At 39.5% G+C, this 6,526-nt stretch overlaps 1 protein-coding gene across 12 annotated transcripts in view; it reads right to left on the reverse strand.

The window, feature by feature from the left end:
* LOC136854010 (protein abrupt-like) overlaps positions 1-6,526 on the reverse strand; it is a 135,519-nt gene that overhangs the window by 123,193 nt on the left and 5,800 nt on the right. For 2 of the 12 annotated variants that reach the window (XR_010857593.1, XM_067129985.1), the window contains exon 1: positions 3,687-3,850. The exons of 3 other annotated variants lie outside the window; for them this stretch is intronic. The gene's annotated coding sequence lies outside the window, so the exon portion shown is untranslated. Of the gene's footprint in view, positions 1-3,475; positions 3,616-3,686; positions 3,890-4,306; positions 4,432-6,526 lie in introns of those variants that run through there. 7 more of the 12 variants (XM_067129982.1, XM_067129981.1, XM_067129977.1 and 4 more) reach the window with 7 other exon arrangements.

Below are 6,526 nucleotides of genomic sequence, written 5' to 3' on the forward strand. Positions count from 1 at the left end.
TTGCAATAAAAATCTGCTTTTTGTTACCTCAATAAAAAAAACCTTGATTGGTAGCAGCATAACTTTAGCTTAATCCTTTGCACTATGCCATGAGAATTGATACTACCCAGTACAGTACATATTATATAAGACTAACAGGCCTAGTCTAAGGACTTTGGGATACATGCACAATACAATACTGTGCTTGCATATTATATTTTCAAACACCATTAATTTTATCACCCTGCCATCCCAGTGATTTGGACCTTGGGTTCTGACCAAGAATAGTCGCCTGAAGAATGTACAGTACTTGGTAGTCAACCATGCGCAACACCCTGTGCTTTCTTCAATTACTGATGAATGCTCGAGTTTTTTCAATTTTTTGGTGAATTTGTGTGGGTTTTAAATGCTTTTATTAATTTCCACAAGTATATCCGTTTCTTGAAAATGGTGGTTAACCACCTTAACTCAATACTATGGATCTGCAACAGAAACCACTAACTAAGCAGCCAATACCTTAGGCACAGCATAAGTACCTATCAATTACTGCAACTCCATTTAGCCAATAAACATTTTTAAGGACTTTATCGATGAAGAAAATTTGTTGCATTTCCTGAGACACACAACAGATAAAAACAAAACACTGTACACCACCCCAGTCTTATAGCCTTCAGTACTGTGCTTTTATCTCTGACAGTCTGTATACTTTGCAAGAACATGAGCTTCATGCAGGCCAATTGTTGCGGACAATCAAACACTACTTTCAGGCCATGTAGAACCAGTATCGCAGGTCACTCAAGACACATTCCATTAAGATATACTTACTGTATTCAATATCAGGCCCGCTGATGACACATGAACCTTATAATTTTGTGGTATTATTTTACTTTACATCCAGTATTGCCTTTGGGACTAGAATATATAATTTTCCTATGTTCTGATGTGTGCTTTGAACACTTCTAGAATGTTTCGTTAGCAAATGAGTACTTTCAGAGACAGTTGAATCCACCCCTATGTCCCAACATCCAGGGAACCACAGTGAGAAAGCAGGGTTTTTGGGTTGGGAATATCACAAAACAAGTAAAGTGGCTCTCCTAGGTTAGGTTAGGTGGGGGGTCCATGTGGGGGCAAAGCCCTGGCTAGGTAAGGACTTTTTGTCCCAACTGGTTAGGTGAAAACTTTCTGCCCCCTGGCTATATAAGGACTTTTTGTCCGCCCTGGCCAGGTCAAAAGTTTTTGCCCCCTAGCTATATAGGGACTTTTTGCCCCCCTGGCCAGGTCAAAACTTTTTGCCACCCTGGCCAGGTCAAAACTTTGTGCCCCCTAGCTATATAGGGACTTTCTGCCCCGCTGGCCAGGTCAAAACTTTTTGCCCCCTGGCCAGGTCAAAACTTTTTGCCCCCTGGCCAGGTCAAAACTTTTTGCCCCCTGGCCAGGTCAAAACTTTTTGCCCCCCCTGGCGAGGTAAAAAATTTTTGCTCCCAGGCTAGATAAGGACTTTTTATCTCCCCTAGGAGGGGCCCCACAAAAATACCATCTGTTAATTAACTGACTGGAGAATATAAAAATGGGGTGTACAATGCAGCATAGGTGAGATAATTTGAGAAGCTTACCAAGCTAATAGGAAACATACCGTATACTGTTTATATTCTTGCTTTTATCCCCAAGGGGCTACTACTAAACACAGATCTTCCACCACATACAGTACCAGCCCCTCGGAGATTAGCATAAAAAAATAAGACAGTAAATTTCTGATACCTTGGTAAAATTTTCAAATTACCACACACCCTCCGCAAATAGCTAAAATCTGTGAATACTTAAAACCCCTCTAAAAACACTTAGAACTGCCCATTTTGATAGTTTAAACACAGAAAAACCCTGTAAAAATTCACATACCTGAGTATTTTAATAGTTTTATCACAAAAAGTGCATTTATTCATGAAAATTATATGAAAATACAGTAATAAGTGAATATTTCTCAGTGAAAATACCGCGAATGGCGAATTTTCCGCGAATAATGGCTAGATATGTTCCACAGAGAAACCCGCAAATGCGCGAGTCCGCGAATCATGAGAACACGAATTCGGAGGGTTTACTGTATATTAACCATACTGCACTATATATACCCTGTTCTATATTATTAAGACAAAATTACATTAATAAAAGATGTCTTCATGCAGCCCTCTACTTTACATTTACCTGGAGTATTTATGCTGTGATCCTGAGCCTCCTTAACATGACTAATACAAAACTCAAACCTATCACAAATTTACATTTATTGTAACCAAGATATGTACCATTTTTTGTTCGTGCTTTACCAGTTGTTCCAGCAGGGCTGGTACTGAACACAGTGCTCGTGAGAGTGCTGCTTTTCCCAGAAAGCTGTTTTCTGACCTATCCAGACCTTACCTTACTAACCTGACTTAGGGTGGTGGGCGTTGACCTGGCCAGGGGAGCTTTGCACCCCCCCTGGACCACCCCAACAAATAACACTGAAAGTCGGAAACTGATCAGCAGGACTAAACTCCTGTTCGGACACGTGGTCTGGCGCTGGCTGTGACCTAACCAAAACAACCTTACCCAAACCTCGGTAAACTTGAAGCTGACACCACGGCCTGGTTCCCACCGGTCGCCGATCTGAATATTTACTGTCTTTTGTCCATGTTTTTGTTTATGTTTATATCTTTTGTTTATGTGATGTCATTTACTGTCATTCTTTTACGTCTTACGTTCATCCCCACGGATGAACGTAAATTTTACCGAAAATGCCCCACTGCAAAAAAATGCGGTAGAACTAAATATTAGCTCCGCACTGGGTATTACCTTGGAAATTGGTTTTTCCTATAGCGTTTTGGTTGCTTATCAAGAGTTTACCATTATTTTTCGTCGTTCAACTGTAATTAACCTCGGAACTAATTATATTTTTGACACTGCACATGAGCTGTGTTATAGGGGAACTTTTGGTAAAAAGTGGAGTTTCCTTCACCTGAGGGCTGAGCCCCCTGGCTAAGTAACACGGCCTGCTAGATTAGGTTAGGTTAGATTAGTATGGTTCCTTTTAAAATAGACTTCCTTAGCCAATCCCTTTTGAACTTAAGGCTCCCGAACTTCTCTCGTACTAGCGGAACCGTTCCATAGAGTCCGTGTGGAGCTAATACTTAGAAATACCAAAAATGCCTATAGGCCTACAAGAGCCCTGACCCCCTACCCAGCATTCGTTCCGATACCCTATCTTCAAGTCCAAAATGCAATAGGCTACTAGGCTAGCCTAATGGCTCGACATAAAATTTAACCCATTTGCAATACTTTTGGCTGCCCAAGTCTTTCCTGTGATTTATTTTAAAGCAATTCGATGGTTTTTAAGGTTAGCCGAGGACCAACTAACCAATAAGCCTACAGTAATTGCTAAGCTACGTAGGATGTGGACCAGCCTAGGCCAAATACGAGTGATGTGGGAAACCGTATTTTGCAGCTCGGTTATTTCGAACACACTAACCACAATTAAGACGAGGCAGTAATCGGACTTGGGGAAAATATACAACCAAATGTAAGATTCTCGTCTTGGGCGTGAAACAGACTCCGTTCCTAGGCCTATAGCACCTTCAACTACACCATAAACTATATCAGCGCGACAGGACCGTCAGAAAACTATGGACAATTTCGTAGATCAGGACTCTAAAATGTCTACCTGCGGCTTTCAAACCCACCTAAAATGAGAGAATAAATTGAAACGTCGGTAGAAAAGACTTGCAAACTTGAAAACACTCATTTACGACCTTTAAAAAAAAATACCGACATCAGCAACGTTTCGTTGTTTACAGTTGCCGCTGGTGTCTGTCTGTCTGTGCGTCTGTCCCTCTCGCTTGCGACGGACCTTCGACCTTCCTTCCTTTCTTTCCTTCTTTCTTCGGGTCCTAATCCTAAAAGTTTCGGGCGGGTGAAACTTTTGTTCGTCCTCCGAAGGAATAATTTTTTCCCTTGAAGGTCACATATAAAATGTATAAAATGGACATCTTTTTTTTTCAACTTTAATGTAAAACTGGAGACTACCGCGTGCCTCTGCCTTGGTAGCGTCTGTAAGTTTAGTGCAAGATGGGCACCGTGTTCGGTACCGTCCCCTTGAGGATGAATTTAAAACATAAAACATTGACGGTATATTCCATAAACATAAACACAAGACATAACCGTGAACAAAATTCATAGACAAAAGACTGGAAATAGTCCAGTCGGCGACTGGCGGGAACCAGGACGCGCTAGTTGCATCAAGCTTTACTAATGTTTGTCATGAATACCATACATTAAGTGTACAGAACTGGCAAAGTTTTACCTTAATGTAAAACTTAGGGGTCCTCTGCCTTGGTAACTACTTAGAAGTTTACGTGCAAAATGGGAGCCGTGTTTGGTACTATATAGCCACTTGGGTGTGAACGTTACGACATGAAGGAAAGACTATAAATATCATACACCACAAAGGACACAAACATAAACAAAAACGTAAATAAAAGTCAACAAATAAGATAGACGGAGACTAGCGGGAACTACTTTAATCCCAGCATTACTCAGTATCAGCCCCATGGGCTGATACTGAGTAATGCTGGGCAAATATCTCATAATCTCTGTTACAGTAAATTTGCGATAGATTAGAGCCCGGGTTTCATGTTAATCATGTTAAGGAGACTTGTAGATCACAGCATAAAAGAACTCCAGTTTATCAAATAATACCTCAGAATAAAATTATATGAAATGCGTTGGCTGGCTGCAGTAATATGAGCTAGAATAGATAATTACCGAAACAGTCCAGAGAATATTGGCATTAAAATTTGGCCATGTTCCGATGCGATTCAGCAACGCCGAGATTTGTCAATTATTTTCGTACATGCCAAGTTCTTCTAGTTCTGATTTTGGATGTCATACATATAATTCAATAATGAGTATCCTTTGAACTCCACTAAACTGCAGTTCTCGCAGAGTTGGCATAATCATTATTTGGGTTTTAAAATGTTTCGACAGCTTACCGCAGGCCCATCAAACACGCTGTCAGCCTGGCTCACACAATATTTCTTAAAATTCAGCAAGCAGAGTAAGGAATTTCCCCTCACAGCTATCTCCCTTTTTTATATAAAATTTTGTGCTTCATTTCTCTCCTTTTGAGGTTTCTTATGATGTGAAGAGTATCTAATATAATATCGGTTGCCTATTTGGTTATAAAAAAATATTGTTTACCTAATTTCTAAAGTTCTTTATACTTACTAAAATGTTTCTCGGTAACAATTCATTATGGGCCTCCTCTAGCAGAATTCTATTGGGAAAGGAATTATTAACCCTTAATCTCAGTAAACTGAATATTTACAAATTTTCAATACATCAATAAAGGCGTACTGTAAAACGCGTCATCATCAGCGAAGAGCATCGCTTAGGACGAACTACAGAGCAAACCCAAGTTGAAGTTAAAGGGAGTAGGCTTTTTAATCACACGTCAGCTCTTCTTACATTTTCATTAATCCTAACAATAATCTTGTTTTTTACCATAAATTTTTAATGTTTTATATTTTAATTGTGAGCCTGTGCTTGGGAGGTATCAAAATGATGACACGCTTTTAGTACCCGCTGAAGGCCTTCAATTGCAGAGGTGCAACTTAAACAGCAAAAGTCCTTAATCAGGGCTGGTATTAGTTGTGCACTCACTAAGGGAGGGGATTTACTGACATCCTGTAAATAGACTCCATCTTAAAACAACAAAATTTAATTTTGTTTTAGTATGTATGTCAACCACGTACAAAGAGATAAGAAAATCAGTTCATTACAAAAAAGATATATAGATGATATCACAGACTTCAATGGATATTTAAGGTTTAAAGGAAACTGAGATTTGGGCCAAAATGGGAAATATGACCTTACGCTTTTAAATGGGGACCCTACTGTAAAGGTGAGACAATCTGGAGCAGAGGCTATCAGAGCTCCGTAGATGTGTTTCAAATGGCAGTAGACAGTGGTGTAATGGATTAACTATATTTTTCCTGTTAGTGACGTAATTGATCACTAACAACTTAGAAAATACCAAGATGTGATTTAGCCATTTAGGAACGACATTCTAAGAAGCACGGAACTGGTCTACGCAGATCGCGGACTGACCCTTGGCCATTCTTTGGAAGACACAGTAAAACTCATAGAAAATCTTCTAAAAACAAATAATAGATAAAATCTCACTGTTGACAGATCTGCCCAGAGAAGAAACTGTAAAGAAAGAATGCATCAAAATGACATCGTATCACATATTTAAAAAAATAGATCAAAGAAGGGCGTTTCTAAAGATAACCCGCACAAAGACTACTACCACAACTCTTTTTGTAAGATTCATTAAAATTAAGCCCAGAAGTTTATTGTGGCAAAATTCGCTTTTCCATAGATTAATTTCTTGCTGAATAGGCAGACAGGTAAAATCTTACTTTAATAACTAACCAGCATGAATGCTAGCACCACCCCCACTGCAGTGAACGTCTAGGCGGTAAATATTCCAGTAAAGGTAAATTTTCAATAAACAGTAAAT

The sequence above is a fragment of the Macrobrachium rosenbergii genome, chromosome 28 (genome assembly GCF_040412425.1).
Source record: "Macrobrachium rosenbergii isolate ZJJX-2024 chromosome 28, ASM4041242v1, whole genome shotgun sequence".
In the NCBI taxonomy this organism is placed as follows: domain Eukaryota; kingdom Metazoa; phylum Arthropoda; class Malacostraca; order Decapoda; family Palaemonidae; genus Macrobrachium; species Macrobrachium rosenbergii.